This window comes from Vulpes vulpes, chromosome 13 (genome assembly GCF_048418805.1).
Source record: "Vulpes vulpes isolate BD-2025 chromosome 13, VulVul3, whole genome shotgun sequence".
In the NCBI taxonomy this organism is placed as follows: domain Eukaryota; kingdom Metazoa; phylum Chordata; class Mammalia; order Carnivora; family Canidae; genus Vulpes; species Vulpes vulpes.
In genome coordinates this window covers 62551962-62570636 of record NC_132792.1, presented here as the reverse complement: position 1 = coordinate 62570636, position 18675 = coordinate 62551962, and the positions used below count along the sequence as shown (strand labels likewise).

Genomic DNA, 18675 nt, shown 5'->3' with positions numbered 1-18675 from the left:
CTTAGTGGTAAATAAACAATCAGACATTTCATAGATTCTGCTCAATATAAGATGTGCCGAAGCAGCAGCTTTGGGGGTCATGGAAAGAATACTGCTTTGTAAGTCAGGGCCCTGGGTTCTATTTCAAGCTTGGTCACAGAAATGAAATACATTAGAAAGAAATGGGTTGAAGGCCCCAAAAGACAAGAGTCAAACCCCAGGTCTGTCACTGTATAAACTTTTTAAACCTTAGTATATAGATTTTTCAAATGGGGATGATAATATCTAGTTGTCTATCCCATAAGAATACGAGGTTTATCAAAGAGGTATGAAAGTGCTTTGTTTTAGCTGGGTTTAGTCTTTTTTTTTTTTTTTTGCCAAGTTTTAAATATGAAAAGGTACAAACAACAGATACACTGGGTAGCTCACTTGGTTATTTAAGCACCTGCCTTTGGTTCAGGTCACAATCTCAGGGTCCTGGGATGGAGCCCTATGTGGAACACCCAGCTCAGGAGGGAGCCTGCTTCTCCCTCTCCCTGTGCTACTCCCTCTGCTTGAGCTCTCTCTCACATGCACTCCTTCAAAAAAATAAAATCTTTTTAAAAAATGTGATAAAAACAATGGGATAAATACTGAGTAACAACAACCTCAACAATTTTAATTTTTTAGTTTTTAAAAAATATTTTTTTATTCACGAGAGAGACAGAGAGAGAGGTGGAGACACAGGCAGAGGGAGAAGGAGGCTCCATGCCCGATGTGGGACTGGATCCCGAGACTCCAGGACCACACCCTGGGCCAAAGGCAGGCACTAAACCACTGAGCTACTAAGGGATTCCCTGGGCAATTTTTTAAAAAAGGATTTCATTTATTTATTCATGAGAGACAAAGAGAGAGAGAGAGAGAGAGAGAGAGAGAGAGAGAGAGAGGCGAGACACAGGCAGAGGGAGAAGCAGGCTCCTCATAGAGGATCACCCCTAGCCAAAGGCAGATGCTCAACCACTGAGCCATCCAGGCATTCCCCTCCCAAAAAATTTATTGAAAGCATTTCACAGATGTCCAACTCTTTCCAATTTTAAGAGCTTTTTAAAAACAAACAGTCCAGGGATGCCTGGATGGCTCAGAAGTTGGGTGTCTGCCTTCAGCCCAGGGCATGATCCTGGAGTCCCAGGATCGAATCCCACAGCAGGCTCCCTGCATGAAGCCTGCTTCTCTTTCTGCCTATGTCTCTGCCTCTCTCTGTGTCTCTCATGAATAAATAAATAAAATCTTTAAAAAAAATAAAACAAATAGCCCAAAGTTAGGGATATTAAAAGATAAAGTATTTAAGTTTGGGATACAGGACAAAGGTTCCACTTAAAATAGACAATAGGGAAAATTTTTAAAGTAACACATATGCTATATATAAGTGTGTGAACCCTTACTGAATGAATTTGCTAGAAATACTAATAATGTTTGTCTAAAGGGAAAAAAATCAAGTGACTAGATAACAAGAGAAAACATTTTTTATTTTATCTTTCTCTTTGTACTTTTTAAACTTCACACTATGTGTATATTTTAACTTTTTTGAGAAATTAAACTAAAAAATTAAGCAAACAAGATAATAAAGATTTTGGTAAATATTTTTTCACTTGGCCCAATATTAAAGGTTGGCACCTATTTACTTTTAAATCTATAAATATTAATTTCCAATTTCAATGTTCCCTTACTGAAAAGATTTTTGCATTATTCTGAGATTTTATCTTAGAGACTATTTTTCCCCATAAAAGCAGCTCTAATCTTAAAATGAAAATGAAGGGAAAATTACTGAACCTCTAAATATTCACACTACACAAAATTTTCCAATAATGTATCTAGTCTCTAAAAAAGTTATGCTCATTGTAGTCATAGTAGCAAACATCTCATGTAATCATACATTTATGATTTTATCAGAAGGTTCTACAAGTAGTAGACACACAAATAAAATTATTTTTCAAAGAAACAAATCTCAAAACTATCTCAGCATAGACCAGCAAAATTTTACACATATTTATATTAAAAAGTACAAGGAAGGGAGCCTGGGTGGCTCAGTCAATTAAGCATCTGCCTTTGGCTCAGGTTATGAGACATTTTATTTCTCCTTAGCAGTGCCCTTCACTTATGTAAGTACTTGTTCTGTGTTTCGATTTCTCACCAGGTTATAAACTATGCAAAAAAAAGGGACCCTGTCAGTCTCATGCACCAATGCATCTTTGATTCTTATCACAAGTTGCACATAATAACCACCTAATGTCTACTGAGTAGTTACCAAGTGCTGGGTACTACTGCAAGTGCTTTTAAAATCTCTTACTAGATTCTCCAGCAACTTTGAGATAGATGCTATTGTTGTTCTGGTTGTATACAAGAGAAAACAGAGTGAGATACCTAAGTGACACACCTAGGATCACACACTCAGTGATAGGGCCAATGTTATTAACAAAGTGGACATTCAGTAAATGATTGTTGAATGAATAAATAAATAATCATAAAATCCAGTAGAAGATATAACTTATACATAAAAGTAATTTTTAAAATTCGAGATAATTTCAGGCAATAAAAATTGAGAAAGGATAGTCTGCAGACCTTAAAAAAAAATCCTAAAATTTGTAAATAAGTCTATGGCAAATAATTTGCCTTGTAAGGAGAAACCATAGCTGCCATGTTCCTAGGCAGTGGCTAACCTTAATTATTAGCTAAGTGACTCACTTCCTCAGGCCAGCCTTGAAAAGTAATGCACAACCGATTCAAATTCACGCTTCAGAAAAATTATAAATTACCAAATCCAGAGCAGAAACTCAGTATTTCCAAGTGCAAATTTTAAGTTCACCAATGCTAACATTTTTCCACTCTTTAAAATAATTAAGTACTAATTTTCAAGGAACAAATAATAATTAGTATAAGAGACCAGGAAAGTGAGAAGTAGAAGTAATAGTTAAGCAGGAAAGCCCTCAAAAAGAAGGTGGTATCTGAACTAAACCTTGAGGAGTAAAAAGAATTTAGGAAGGTACAAAGTACTGAAAAAGAAAGGAATGACAAAGAGCAAGAGATAGAAGATATGAATGTGCATAGGGTGTTGTTCAATTGGTAAAGATATATAACGTTCAATAAGACAATTTAAAAAATGGGCCAAAAGATTTGAACAGACTTTATATACATCATATAAGCAAGACACATGAACAGCTAATAGGCACATGAAAAGATGCTTAACATCACTAGACTAGGGAAATGCAAATCAAATCCATGAGATGCTATTTTACAGCCCTTACAATAGCTATTCTACATTCTAAAGATATACAATAAACAAATGTTGGGGAGGACAGGGAGAAATAGAAACCCTCATCCACTGCTGGAGGGAAGTAAAATGCTGTAGCCACTTTGGAAAACATTAGAAAATTAAACATAAAACTGCCAAATAACCCAGCAATTGTACTCTTAGGTACCTAGCCAAAAAAATAAAAACATAAATCCACAACAAAGACTTGCATGTGAATGCTGAAAGTGGCATCCTTCATAATTGCCCAAAATTGGTAACAATCTAAGTGTCCACCAATGGGTGAACTGATAAACACATCAACTCCATACAGTGGAATGCTATTCAGCAATAAAAAGGGACTAAATACGGATACACGCTAGGACAAGGATAAAACTCAAAAACATTATGCTAAGAAAAAAGTCATACACGGAAGACTATATACTATGTGATTCAATTTACATGAAATGTCCTGAAGGGTCAAATCTATAGAGAAAGTATGCCATTAACAGGAGAGATTTTATAAAAGTGATGAAAATGTTCTAAAATTGATTTGCAGTGATGGCTGCACAGCTCAGTAAATTTACTAAAAATAGCAACAAAAAACCATAAGCAGATTAGAAATAAGGGAATTCTATGATATGTAAAATAGATCTAAAAAAAAAAACATGCATGACTGGGATGAAGGATCTGTAACAAAGTAGAGAGCAAATGACATTTCATGTGCATTCTATAAGTGAATTTCAGCCCAGTTAAAATGATTCAGCTAAAATGTAGGAACCTGTAAGCCCAGAAAACAAAAAACTTCCCATAATTGTGAAATATTATGCATGCTTCAGCATCCAGAGACAAATTATTGTCCAAAAATTATTCCCCTCAAAAAAAAGAAAGTCATCTTATACTAGAGTGCTTATTAAGTCTCCTCTTTCACTGTGCACTCTTCTAACAGTTTTTATAAACTTTTTTTATGGAAAATACCAGACATGTTCAAAAGTAAATAAATAATGAATCCCATGTCCCATTTTCCATTTTAAACAATTACCTTGTTTCACCTAAACACCCCCAACTACTTCCTGTTCCTCTTCTTCAATGAATTCAATTAAAGCAAAATACAGGTATACCATTTACAAATATTTCAGTACTAAATTACCCTTTAAGTTTCTTTTAAAAAATAATTATAAAAGAAACCCACAATCACTTTCAAAAACCTGAAAACTACAGAAATGTATAAAGGAGAAAAAAAATACCAACCATAATCCCAATGTGTAGAAAATGCTTGTTAACCTTATAATGTATAATGTTTTCCCTATGCACATTATTTTTAATGTAAATTTATTAAAGTATAACATATATTATGGAAGGGGTATGAGTTATAAGTGTTCAGCTCAATAGATTTTCCTCTGGCAATATGCTTGCATTAACTGCCACTTTACTTTGAAAAACCAAATGATTTAAGCAAAACTATCTTAATATTATGTAGATACTTATGGTTTTGTACATAAATTGTCTATACATCTCTTTGCCAACCACAATGTAGGGCATGAGAGCATTTACTTACTACATATATTGTCTCATTTACTCCTGTAATAACCTATGAGGAAAGGAGACCCAAAAAGACTTGATTATTTTCTTGTCTCAGATCTAATAAATGGTAGAATCAAAAATAGAATTTAAAAAGACAGTTAGGGCTTTTGTTCACCATATCATGGCATCTATCTGAATGAACAGTATGAAAAAAAAAAAAACAAAAAGAGAATGCTAGTTCTTTTCTCTTACTAGTTCTTTCTGCTTTTTATACAACATTCATAATCACCATAGACAACCTAAACAGTAATGTAACTTCTATAAAAGAGCAGCTTAAATAAAATGTGCAATACTGCAGAAAGCCTTAGGAGGTCACCAAAGTAAAAAAAAAGAAAATTCTTAACCAACTCAAATTTCTTTAGAATTCTGTGTTTAGTAGCAACTTCTAATATTAAAAGTTTTATTTTTCTAAAACTAAGGCTTATGCTAAAAGATGTACATATATGGACCTTTACCTTACACCATATACAAAAACTAATTAAAAATTGATCAAGAACCTAAATATAGAGCTAAAACTTTTACCCTTACAAGAAAATATAGAGAAAAGGCTTTTTAACATTGGATTTGGCAATGATTTCTTGGATAGGACAGCAAAAGCATAAGAAACAAAAGTAAAATTAGACTACATCAAAATTAAAAACTGTACATAAAGGGATGTAATCAACAGAGTGAAAAGTCAATCTAAGGAATGGGAGAAAATATTTGCAAATCATAGATCTCGTAAGTGGTTAACACTCAGAATTATATTAAAAAAATATGACTACCCAACAATGAAACAGACAACCTGATTTAAGAATGAGCAAAGAACTTAAATACACATTTCTCCAAAGAAGGTAGACTAATGGCCAACAAGCATTTGAAAAGATGCTCAACATCACTAATAATTAGGGAAATATAAATCAGAACCACAATGAGATATCATTTTATCATCATTAAAATGGCTTACTGTCAAAAAAACAAACAAAACAACAACAACAACAAAAAAACCAAAGGAACAAGTGTTGGTGAGGATATGAAGAAATTAGAATACTTGTGCACTGTCTGTGGGAATGCAGAATGGTGCAGCAGCTACTGATAACAGTATGGCAATCCCTGAAAAAATTAAAATATGACATGACTTAATAATTCCACTTCTGAGTATACCCAAAAAAATGAAAAGCAGGGTCATGAAGAGGTATTTGTACATCCATGTTCTCATAGCAGCATTATGTCTAATAGTCAAGGATAGAAGCAACACGTTTCCTTGACAGATAAATGAATAAACAAAATGTGGTATATAAATACAATGTATGCATACTTTCAGCCATATAAGGGAAGGAAATTCTGACAGATGCTACATGGATGAACCTTAAAGACATTATGCTAAGTGGAATAAACCAGTCACAAAAAGGCAAATACTGTATGAATTCCATTTCTATGAATTACTAGGAGTAATCAAATTCATAGAGACAAAAAGTAGAATGAAGAATAGCTGCAAGGGGTTGGGGGAGGGGAGAAGAAAGAATTGTTTAGTGGGTAATGAGTTTTAGTTCTACAATTTGAAAAGAACTCTGGAGATCAGTTACACAACAATGTGAACATACTCAGCGCTAGTGACCTGAACACTTAAAAATGGTTAAGACCATAAATTTTATGGTATGTATATTTCACAATTTAAAAAGAAAAATACCTAATTTTGTTTTGGCCAAGATGTAGTAAGCCCCATTCCTCACAAGTCTAACCTCTTATAACTAAGAAATCCTAGGGCATGTAATACACTGAAAGAACACTGAATGGGAGAGAAGGCAAAATGCCTTGGGACCTTGAGACTTGAGGAAGAATACAGTGGTGAATTCCCCAGGTTTTCTTTTGCCTCCTATACACCCTGGATAGCATACTGAAGAAACTACTAACAGGCACAGACCAAAAAGAAAAAAAAAAGCCTCAAGAAAACCCAACTCCCTCTAGCCCAACAGACAAGTAAAAGAGCAGCCAGCAAAATAGAAAACTTTTAAATATTATCTGTCCAACTGTTACCAGAGACTGAAGCAAAAACTGCTTCTGCAGTGTCAATGGTGCTAAAGGGGGTAGCTGGACTTACACTCCCACGCGGTGGCAGTGGGACAGAACAAGTGACCTTAAGCTTTTCTGACAAAAGTGATGTCAGTGAGGCTGAATGGGCAGTTGTACTTCCAACCCCACAAGGCAGCACAGAGGAAGAATAAAATGGCGCAAGGTGGTGCTAGCAGGCAATACTCTACTCAACAAAGAATGCACATCCTTATCAAATATCCATGAATATTCACCAACATAGTCCATATCATAGACCACAAAATAAACTTCAACAAATTTAAAAGAACTAAAATCATACAGAGTATATTTTCTGCCCACAATGGAATAAAACTAAGGAATCAAGGAACAGTAAAATTTCTAAACACTTGGATATTAAATAACATATTTCTGAACAATTCATGGGTCAAAAGGGAATCCCAGGTAAAACTTAAAAATACATGATATAAATAATAATAAAACTACAACAAACAAGTTTTATGGGACACAGCTAACCTGTGCTGAAAGAGAAATCTGTAGCACTAATTACTTCTATGAGAAAAGATATCAAAGTGGGATTTATTCTTGAAATGCAAGGAGAGTTCAAAATACACAAATCAATCAGAAAGATAAGGCATATAAATCACCTCAACAGATGAAGTAAAAGCACCTGATAAAATTTAACATCCTTTCATGATAAAAAAAAAAAACTCTCGGGGATCCCTGGGTGGCGCAGTGGTTTGGCGCCTGCCTTTGGCCCAGGGCGAGATCCTGGAGACCCGGGATCGAATCCCACGTCGGGTTCCCGGTGCATGGAGCCTGCTTCTCCCTCTGCCTGTGTCTCTGCCTCTCTCTCTCTCTCTGTATGACTATCAAAAATAAATAATTAAAAAAAAAAACTCTCCAAAAATTGGGTACAGAAGGAATGCACGTAATAAAGACCATAAGGACCATATATAACAAGCCCATACCCGACTTCACACTCAACAGTGAAAAGCTGAAAACTTTTCTTTTAGGATCAAGAGAAGGAGAAAGATGCCCATCCTCACCACTTCCATTCAATAATGTACGAGAAGTCCTAGCTACAGGTATTAGACAAGAAATAAAAGGCATTCAAATTGGAAAGAAAGAAGTAAAACTGTCTGTTTACAGATGACATGATTTTATATGTAGAAAATCCTATAGAGTTCACCCAAGAACTGTTAAAACTAATAAATGAATTCAGTAAAATTGCAGGATACAAAATACACAAAAATTAGTTTTTATACATTGACACCAAACTACTAGAAAATTTCTATGTAAACCCAATACTTAGCAACAAATTTAAGGAGGTGAAACCTATACACTGAAAACTATAAGACATTAATGAAAGAAACTGAAAGTGACACAATCAACAAAAAATATTTTATGTTCATGGATTGGAAGAATTAATATTGTTAACATGTCCATACCATCCAAAGTGATCCACAGATACAAGGCAATCCTAGTCAAAATGTCACATTTTTTTTCCACAAAAATAGAAAAAAAAAATCCTGAAATTTGTATTGAATCACAAAAAAATCCAAATAACCAGAGCAATCTTGAGAAAGAATGAAGCTGAAGTCATCTCACTTCCTGATTTCAAACTATAAAGCTACAGTAGTCAAAACGGTATGGTACTGACATAAAAAGATACATACAGATAAATGAAACAGAATTGAAAATCCAAAAATAAACTCATGCATGCATGGTCAGTTAATCTTCCACAAAGGATCCAAGAATATACAATGGGGAAAGTATGGTCTCTTCAATAATTCATGCAGGTAAACTGGATATTCACATGTAAAAGAATGAAACTGGACCCCTATCTTACACCATACACACAAAAAAATCAACTCAAAATGAATTAAAGATTAACATAAGACCTGAAACAGACAAACTAGTAGAAGAAAACATAGGGGGTCAGCCTCTCAATACAGCATTGTCAGTGATTTTTTGGACTTGACATCAAAAGCAAAGGCAACAAAAGCAATAATAAACAAGTAGGACTATATCACACTAAAAAGCTTCTGTAGAGCAAAGGAAGCCATCAACAAAATGAAAAGGCAATGTATAGAATGGAAGAAAATATTACAAACCATGTATCAAATAAGGCGTTAACATTCAAAATATACAAGGAACTCCTACAACTCAAAAGCAAAAAGACAATCTGGTTAATAAATGGGCAAAAGGCCTCAAAAGTCATTTTTCCAAAGAAGACACACTAATGGCCTAGAGGTACATGAAAAGGTGCTCAAAACCACTAATCCTTAGGGAAATGCAAATAAAAACAAGAAGATACCAGGTCATACCTGTTAGGATGTCTATTATCAAAAGAGAAAAAAGCAAAAAAAAAAAAAAAAAGAGAGAGAGAGAGAGAGAGAAAAAAGCTGGTGATATATATTGACATGGCAGTAAGGTGGTAAATCCTGAGGACTTGAAAGCTTTGCATTTAGGGCTCTCCCAGATATTATCCTATGGTCTCATAGATGCTTCTGATTTGTATTCCTTACAATACAATTGTAATGCTAAGCAGAGCACTGAGTTCTGTGAATTGTTCTAGCAAACTGGGGTGGGGGGTGGGGGGTGGAAGTGGTACTTCAAATGTACAGCCAGTTGGTTAGAAGTACAGGTCTGGCCTAGAAATTCCTCTGGAGCTTAAGGCTGGTGTCTGAGTGAGGATAGCTCTGTGCAGGACTGAGAACTTAACTTGTCAAATGTGACCTCACCCTGGGTTTTATCAAAACTGCACTGCACAGACACAGACAGTAGCCCAGGAAAAGAAAATACAGATCCCTACCACTTACGAATACGCAAGTAAATATTCTCAACAAAAACATTAGGAAATAGGGGCGCCTGGGTGGCTCAGCAGTTGAGCATCTGCCTTCAGCTCAGGACATGATCCCGTGGTCCTGGATCGAGTCCCATATCAGGCTCCTTGCACGGAGCCTGCTTTGCCCTCTGCCTCTGTCTCTGCCTGTCTCTCCGTGTCTCTCATGAATAAGTAAATAAAATCTTTTAAAAAAAATTAGGAAATAGAATCCAGTAACTTAGGAAAAAAATTATATACCATGACCAGATGGAATTTATTCCAAGGAGCTAAAGCTAATTCAACGTTCAAAAAAAATCAACCATGTAATCCACCATGTGAATAAGCTAAAGAAGAAAAATCATATGGTCATATCAACTAATGCAGAAAAAAAGCATCTGAAAAAACTCAACATGATTAAAAAAAAAACAACTCTGTAATCTAGCAATAGAAAGGCATTTCTTCAACTTTTAATAGTAGTTATAAAAGACTTCTGGGGAATATTGGGGAGTGGGAGGACCCAAACAAAGTTCACCTCATCCCACAGATACTAGGTAACAGCCATATCAGTGTAAAACAAAACAAAACAAAACAAAACAACAACAACAAAAAAAAAACAGAAAATGACCCAAAGACTAGCAGAACAGTCTCTCCACAGCTAAATGTAAAGGAGAGGTAACATTTACAAGGATAGGAGATAGGTGGAAACATGGTAAAGAACTAAACAGACCACAGGACTGTCTTGGAAGGGAAGGACACTATGGGAGTGAAAAAGGGAGAGACAGACTGACACAAGGGATCCTGCATAAAGAAGACAAATGCCCGTAACATTTAGTTCTGAAAACCAGAGGGGCTGTATTTCCCCAATTTTTATAAACAGTGAGGCTTAACACCTGGAACTTTAAAAATTAGCAGGGGAGGGAGGGTCTCTGCCCTTAGAAAGACAACACAAAAAGGAGCCCCTTGGAGACACAACATAGAAGCAGCAGTTTGTAAAACTGCCTGGGGAACACACAGGAGAGATGTGTTTACTAATAGCAGAGCACTATCCGTGAAGAAGGGGGCAAGGATCCTCGGAAATTTCTCTAGGAACAATGGAGCTGGCAGGCACCATTTCCCTACCCCACTCCACCCCACCCTCACATAAATATATGGACCAATGATACCTCAAGGAACCAGCATGGTGCCAACATTCACTATCTAGCTTGCTAACAGGGCACCTGGCCCCTGAGTTCTCCTGCAAACACAGGAGGCCTGGGGTCCATATCCCCTCCCACAGCAAACCCATCCTTACTTACTGGCACAGAGTGCCTCACCTCCACATTTTCCTGAAGTCTGGTGATACTGCATCTCTAGCAAATGTCTGGTTTGATGCAATTTACACCCAAGGTGGCCACATACTGGCCCACTAAAAACAGAGAGAACGAATTCTTCCTACAACGGGCAAAAGAGAGCCACTGCAGATAAATGGACAAAAAGGGCTCAGCCACAACAGCATGGTCCATGCAATATATATAGGAGACACCCAGAAGTGCCAGGTTCTGGTAAGCAGAGACATGCACTTGCACAGCACTACAGGACCTCTTTTTCATAAGGCCACTACTTTGAAGAGCAGGAAACATAGACGACTTGCCTAAGACACAGAAACAGAGTTGGACAAAAGGAGGAGACAGAGGGACATGTCCCAAATGAAAGAGGACAAAATGACAGCAAGAGAGCTAAACGAAATGGAGGTAAGTAATATGCCTGATAAAGCATTTAAAGTAATGGTATAAAGATACTGGATGTGAGAAAAGAGCGGAGGATCTCAATGAGACCTTTAAAAAAGAAAGAAAACATAAAAAGGTACCAATAAGAGGTGAAGAACTCAATAACTGAAATGAAAAATACACTAGATGGAATAAATAGTAGACTAAAGAAAGAGAAGAAAGGACTGGTGACCTGGAGGACAATGTAAAGGAAAGCAAAAAGCTGAACAGAAGAGAAAATAAATAATAAAAAATGAATACAGACTTAGGGAACTCTGACACTATCAAGCATAAGCATAATGACTTTCACATTATAGGGATCTCAGAAGAAAAAGAGAGAGAAAGCAAGGCAGAAAATTTATTTGAAGAAACAACAGCTGAAAATCTGGGGAAGGGAAACAGAAATCCAGATCAAGAAGGCATAGAGAGCCCTCAACAAAATCAACCCAAGGAGTCCATATGAAGATACATAGTTATTAAGATGGCAAAAAATGGCGGTAAAGAGAAAATCTTAAAAGCAGCAAGAGAAAAGAAAAGTTACATACAAAGAGAATCCTATAAGGCTTTCAGCTGATTTTTCAGCAGAAACCTGTAGGCCAAAAGGGAGTGTCATGATATACAAAACGTGCTAAAAGAAAAAAAATGTGCAGCCAAAAATACTCTACTCAGCAAAGCTATTATTTAGAATAGAGGAAACAGTGTCCCAGAAAAACAAAAGTTAAACCACTAAACCAGCCCTACAAGAAATGTTAAAGGAGACTCTAAATGGAAAGACCATAAGAAGGAGTAAAAAAAAAAAAAAACAAAAAACAAAGAAAACACAAAAGCAGTAAAATTAAGTTTATCTATAAAAAGCATTAAAGGGCTTCACAAAATTAAAAGATTTAAAGTATGATGATACCATACACCTAAAACATGAGGTAGGGGAAAAAATTAAAATCTAGTGCTTTTAGAATGTATTCAAACTTAAGCAACCATAAACTTAAAATAGACTGCTATATGCATAAGATGTTATATACAAACTTAATGCAACCACAAATCAAAAACCAGTAACACATATGCAAAAAAAGAGACAGTAATCCAAGTATATCACTAAAGAAAGCCAGCAAACTGTGAGAGAACAAGAGAAGGAACAAAGAACTACAAAAACAACCAAAAAACAAGTAACAAAATAGCAGTAAGGACATATCTATCAATAATTACTTTGAATATAATTATTAAATGCTTCAATCAAAAGATATAGGCTAACTAACTGGGTAAAAAAGCCGACTTGGGGTGCCTGGGTGCTCATTCGATTAAATGTCTGCCTTCGGCTCAGGTCATGACCTGCATTAGGCTCCCTGCTGAGCAGGGAGTCTGCTTCTCCCTCTCCTTCTGCCTGCCACTCCCCCTGCTTGTGTTCTCTCTGTGTGTCTAATAAATAAATTATAAATCTTAAAAAAAAAAAAAGGCAGGACCCATCTATATGAGGCCCACAAGACTCATTTCAGATCTAAAGATACATGCAGACTGAAAGTGAAGGGATGGAATAGCATTTATCAATAAATGAAAGTAAGGAATCCCTGGGTGGCGCAGCGGTTTGGCGCCTGCCTTTGGCCCAGGGCGCGATCCTGGAGACCTGGGATCGAATCCCACATCAGGCTCCTGGTGCATGGAGCCTGCTTCTCCCTCTGCCTGTGTCTCTGCCCCCCCCCCCTCTCTCTCTCTCTCTCTCTGTGACTATCATAAATAAATAAATAAATAAATAAATAAATAAATAAATGAATGAAAACCAATAAAATTAATTGATCATGTATGTGTAGGTCTATTTAAAAAAATAAATAAATCAATAAATAAATGAAAGTAAAAAGAAAGGCAAAGTATTAATATTTATATCAGTAAAAAGAAAGCCAAGGTACTAATATTTATATCAGACAAAATAGACTTTAAAACAAAAACTTTAACAGGAGACAAAATAGGACACTATATAATCACAAATGTAACAATCTAACAAGAAAGAAGTATAACTATTTTAAGTATTTACACACCCAATATGGGAGCACCTAAATACACATAAAGCAGCTAATAACAAACATAAAGAAGTAATTGATAGTAATATGGCAATTGAGGGGTGGGGGACTTTAACACCCCACTTACATCAATGGATCACCCAAAAAGAAATTCAACAAGGAAAGAGTGGCTTTGAATGACATGTTGGACCAGTTGTATCTAGTAGATATATTCAGAAGGTTCCACCCAAAAACAACAGTGAGTACACATTCTTTTCAAGTGCACATGGAACATTCTCCAGAATCGATCACATGTTAGGACACAAAACAAGTCTTAACAAATTCCAAAAGACTGAAGTCATATTATGCATCTTTTCCAACCACAACACTATTAAACTAGAAATCAACCACAACAAAAAAAATCTGAAGGGAACACAAATAAATGGAGGTTAAATAACATGGTACTAAACAATGAATGGGTCAACCAAGAAATAGAAGAGAAAATAAAACGGACAGACTAATTAAAAAAAGAAATATAGGCCTCAAATTAACAAAATCAGAAATGAACTAGGAGAAATAACAGCTGACATCACAGAAATATAAAGAAATGTAAAAGAGTATTATGAAAAATTACATGCCAACGAACTGGACAACCTGAAATAAATGGATAAATTCCTAGAAACATATAACTCTCCAAACTTGAAACAAGAATACAAAATTTGAACAGACTGATTACCAGCCATGAAATTATATCAGTAATCAAAAAGCTCCCAACAAACAAAAGTCCAGGACCAGACCATTTCCCAGGTAAGTTCTTTATTTTTTTAGATTTTATTTATTCATTCATAAAAGACACACAGAGAGGCAGCGACATAGGCAGAGAGAGAAGCAGGCTCCCCGCAGGAAGCCTGATGCAGAACTCGACCCCGAGATCACGACCTGAGCCAAAGGCAGACACTGAACCTGCTGAGCCACCCAGGCACCCTCACAGGTAAGTTCTAACAAACATTTAAAGAAGAGTTAGTATCTGTTCTTTTTAAACTATTCCAAAAAAGAGAAGAGGAAGGAAAGCATCCAAACTCATCAGATGAAGCCAGCATTACCCTGATACCAAAACCAGTTAGATAGTACAAAAAACAAAACAAAAACCTATAGATGGTCATCGCTGATGAACACAAATGCAAAAATTCTCAACAAAATATTATACACCAAAATCCAACAATAATACATTTAAAAAATCATTCACCATGATCAAGTGGGATTTATTCCTGGGATGCAAGGGTGGTTCAGTATTTACAAATCTATTGATACATCACATCAACAAAAGGACGGACAAAAACCATATGATCCTTTCGACAGATGAACAAAAAGTATCTGACAAAATACAAATCCATTCATGCTTAAAACCCTCAACCAAGTTGGTTTAGAAGGAACATTCCTCAACATACTAAAGACCATATATGAAAAACCCACATTTAACATCATACTTAATGGTGAAAAACTGAAAGCTTTTCTCCTAAAGTCAGGAACAAGACAAACTCTTACCACTCTTATTCAAAATAGTACTGACAGTCCTAGCCGCAGCAATCAGACAAGATAAAGAAATAAAAGGCATCCAAATTGGTAAGGAAAAAATAAAACTTCCACTATTTGCAGGTGACATAGTACCAAGTACAGAAACCCCCAAAAGATTTCACCAGAAAACTATTACAACTGATAAATGAATTCAGTAAGGTCACAGAATACAAAAATCAATATACAGAAATCTGTTACATTTCTGTACACTGATAATGAAACAGCCGAAATGAAATTAAAATAATCCCACTTATAATTGTACCAAAAATAAAATATTTAGGAATAAGCTTAACCAAAGAGGGAAAGACATGTACTCTGAAAACTATAAAACACTGATAAAAGAAACTGAAGATGACACAAATGGAAAAATATTCCATGCTCATAGATTAGAACATTGTTAAAAATGTCCATTCTACTGAGAGCAATCTACACACTTAATGCCATCTCTATCAAAATACTAATAGCATTTTTCACAGAACTAAGACACATAATCCTCTAATATTTATAGAACCATAAAAGATTCCAAGTAGCCAAAGTAATCTTGAAACAGAAGAACATAATTGGAGGTATTACAATCCCAGAATTTAAGATGTATTATAAAGCTGTAGTCATCAAAATATTATTGTACTGGCACAAAGACAGACACATAGATCAATGAAACAGAACAGAACCCAGAAATAAACTCATGATTACATGGCCAATTAATGTTCAGCAAGGGAGGCAAGAATAGCCAATGGCAAAAAGACAGTCACTTCAACAAATGGAGTTGGGGAAAACTGGACCACTTTCTTTCACCATACACAAAAATGAACTCAAAATGGAGTAAAGACCTACGAGACATAAAATCCATAAAAATAAAAAAAAATCCATAAAAATCCTAGAAGAGAACACAGACGATAATTTCGCTGACATTGGCTGTAGCAACATTTTTCTAAACTAATCTCCTAAGGCAAGGGAAACAAAAGCAAACATAAACTACTGGGACTACATCAAAATCAAAATTTCTTCACAGCAAAGGAACTAAGAAAATAAAAAGACAACCTACAGAATGGAAAAAGATATTTGCAAATGACTATCCAATAAAGGGCTATTAGTATCCAAAAAATACAAGGAAATTATGTGACACACAAAAAACCCCCCAAATAATCCAGTTAAAAGGGGCAGAAAACATGGACATTTCTCCAAAGACATACCAGATGGTCAAGAGATACATGAAAAGATGTTCAACATCACAAATCATCAGGGAAATGCAAATCAAAACCACGAGATAATCCCCTTACACTTGTCAGAATGGCTAAAATCAAAAACACAAGAAACAAGCGTAGACAAAGATGTGGAGAAAAAGGAAACCTCATGCACTGTTGGTAGGAATGCAAACTGGTACAGCCACTGTGGAAAATAATATGGAAGTTTCTCAAAAACTAAAAATATAAATAACATATAATCCATTACCCAGTAATTCCACTACTGAATATTTACACAAAGAATGCAAAAACACCAATTGGAAAAGACATATGCACCTCTATGTTTATTGCACCACTTTTTACAATAGACTAATTATGGAAGCAACCCAACTGCCCATGGATAGATGAATGGATAAAGATGTAGATATATCAACACAACAGAATACTATTAGGCCATACAAAGGAATGAAATCTTGTCATTTTAAGCAACATGGATGGATATAGAGAGTGTAATGCTAAATGAAAGAACTCAAAGAAAAATACCAAATGATTTCTCTCATATGTGAAATTTTAAAAACAAATGAACAAAGAAAAAAAGGACAAACCAAATGGTTACCTGAAACTAATACTGTATATTAGCTACAACAGGAATTAAAAAACAAACAAACAAAAAAAACACAAGGAGGAATCAGGAACATGTGGTATAGAGTCAGCCCAGTACCCCTGCAGCCTAAAGCAGAATTGGTCAACTAAGCCTAATCCAGAATTGCAGATCCATGAGCATAAGAATAAATACTTATTATTGTAGGAAAAAATTTATGGGTTTGGAAGAATAGTTAATGGAATGGAAAAAATGTCAATTATACATTAAATGCAAATATCTGGATATAATATTATATATATGCTACAATTACAATTATACATATTATATAAAATTTTTTTAAAAAGAGTAGCTACAAAAAACCTACAGCTACCACCAAACTTAATGGTGAAAAACTGAATGCTTTCCTCCAAGATATGGAACAAGGCAAGAATGTCTATCACCACTGCTTCCATTCAACTGTGCAGTGAATGTCCCAGTCAGAGCAATAGGCAAGAAAAAGAAATTAAGAAGGCATGCAGACTGAAAAGGAATAAAATTATTCCTATTCACAGATGACATGATTATGTAGGTAAAAACAAATAAATAAATAAAAATAAAAATAATCCCAAGAAATCCAAAGAAAAACTCTTAGAACATATAAACGTAGTTAGCAAACTTTTAACACACAAAAATCAAATTTCTATATACTAACAACAAATGACTGGAAATAAAAACTTAAAAAACAATACTATTTATAATAGCTTCTCCTAAAATGAAATTCTTAAGTGTAAACCTAGCAAAACATGAAAGAAATCAAAGAACTGAAGAGTAGGAGAGACACAAGAGTAGGACACTACAAGAGTAGACACAAGAGTAGAAGTTCATGGATTAGAAGTCTCAATAAAGATGTCAATTCTCCCCAAAATGATCTATGGATTTAACTTATTGCCAATCACAACGCCAGTAAATGTAAATAAAGATTCTGGAATTTACAAGGAAAATCAATATAACTAGAATAGATAAAATAATTCTGATAAAAAAAATAAAGTGGGAAGAAATACAATCTCCAACTTTAAGACTTTAAAGTTACAAATCAAAACAAAGAAGGGACAGACACAGAGACCAATAAACAGATTAGAGAGTCCAGACACAGAGCCAAAGAAATACAGCCAATTGATTTTTGACACTGGTACAAAGACAATGCAATGAAGGAAGGATAGTTTTTCTACAAACCATGTTGGAACAATGAGAAATTCAAAAAAATTAACAAATTGTGTTTTGTTAAAACCTTCTGTTTTGTGAAAGGCATTGTTTAGTAAATGAAAAGGTAGGCTACAGAAGTTATTTGAAAGTCACATATCTGACAATGGACTTGTGTGTGAGTGTGTATATATATATGTAGTTTTAAATAAATGGAATATATACATATAACCAAATAACCAAACTAAAAAATGAGCAAAAGACTTAAGACACCTCACCAAAAGGATGTAACATGGCAAATAAATACATGAAAAGATGTTCAACATCATTAGCCATTAAGAAAATGAAATGAGAACCACAATGAGATACCACTACACACCTATTAAAATAGTTTAAATACAGTTAAAATATACACACCAACAAGAAGAGCTGGTGAGGATATGGAGGAACTGGAACTCTCCAACAGTGATGATGAAAATGTGAAATGGTACAACCACTTTGGAAAACAGTTTGGAAGTTTCTTATAAAGTTAAACATATACTTACCATATGACCCAGCAGTCCCACTCCTGGGTACCTATCCTGGAGAAATGAAAACTTATGTTCAAATAAAAGTCTATACATGAATGTTTACAGCAGCTCTAGTCATACTAACAAGAACTGGAAACAACTCAAATGTCCTTTTTTAATGGGTGACAGATAAACTGTAGTACAT

General features: G+C 35.0%; 1 protein-coding gene across 5 annotated transcripts in view; it reads right to left on the bottom strand.

Annotated features, from left to right (window-relative positions):
* The window catches only part of ARFGEF1 (ARF guanine nucleotide exchange factor 1), a 141392-nt gene that overhangs the window by 102622 nt on the left and 20095 nt on the right, over positions 1-18675 (bottom strand). For 2 of the 5 annotated variants that reach the window (XM_072734599.1, XM_072734600.1), the window contains exon 2: positions 18507-18542. The exons of the other annotated variants lie outside the window; for them this stretch is intronic. The gene's annotated coding sequence lies outside the window, so the exon portion shown is untranslated. The remainder of the gene's footprint in view (positions 1-18506; positions 18543-18675) is intronic. 5 annotated transcript variants of the gene reach the window in all.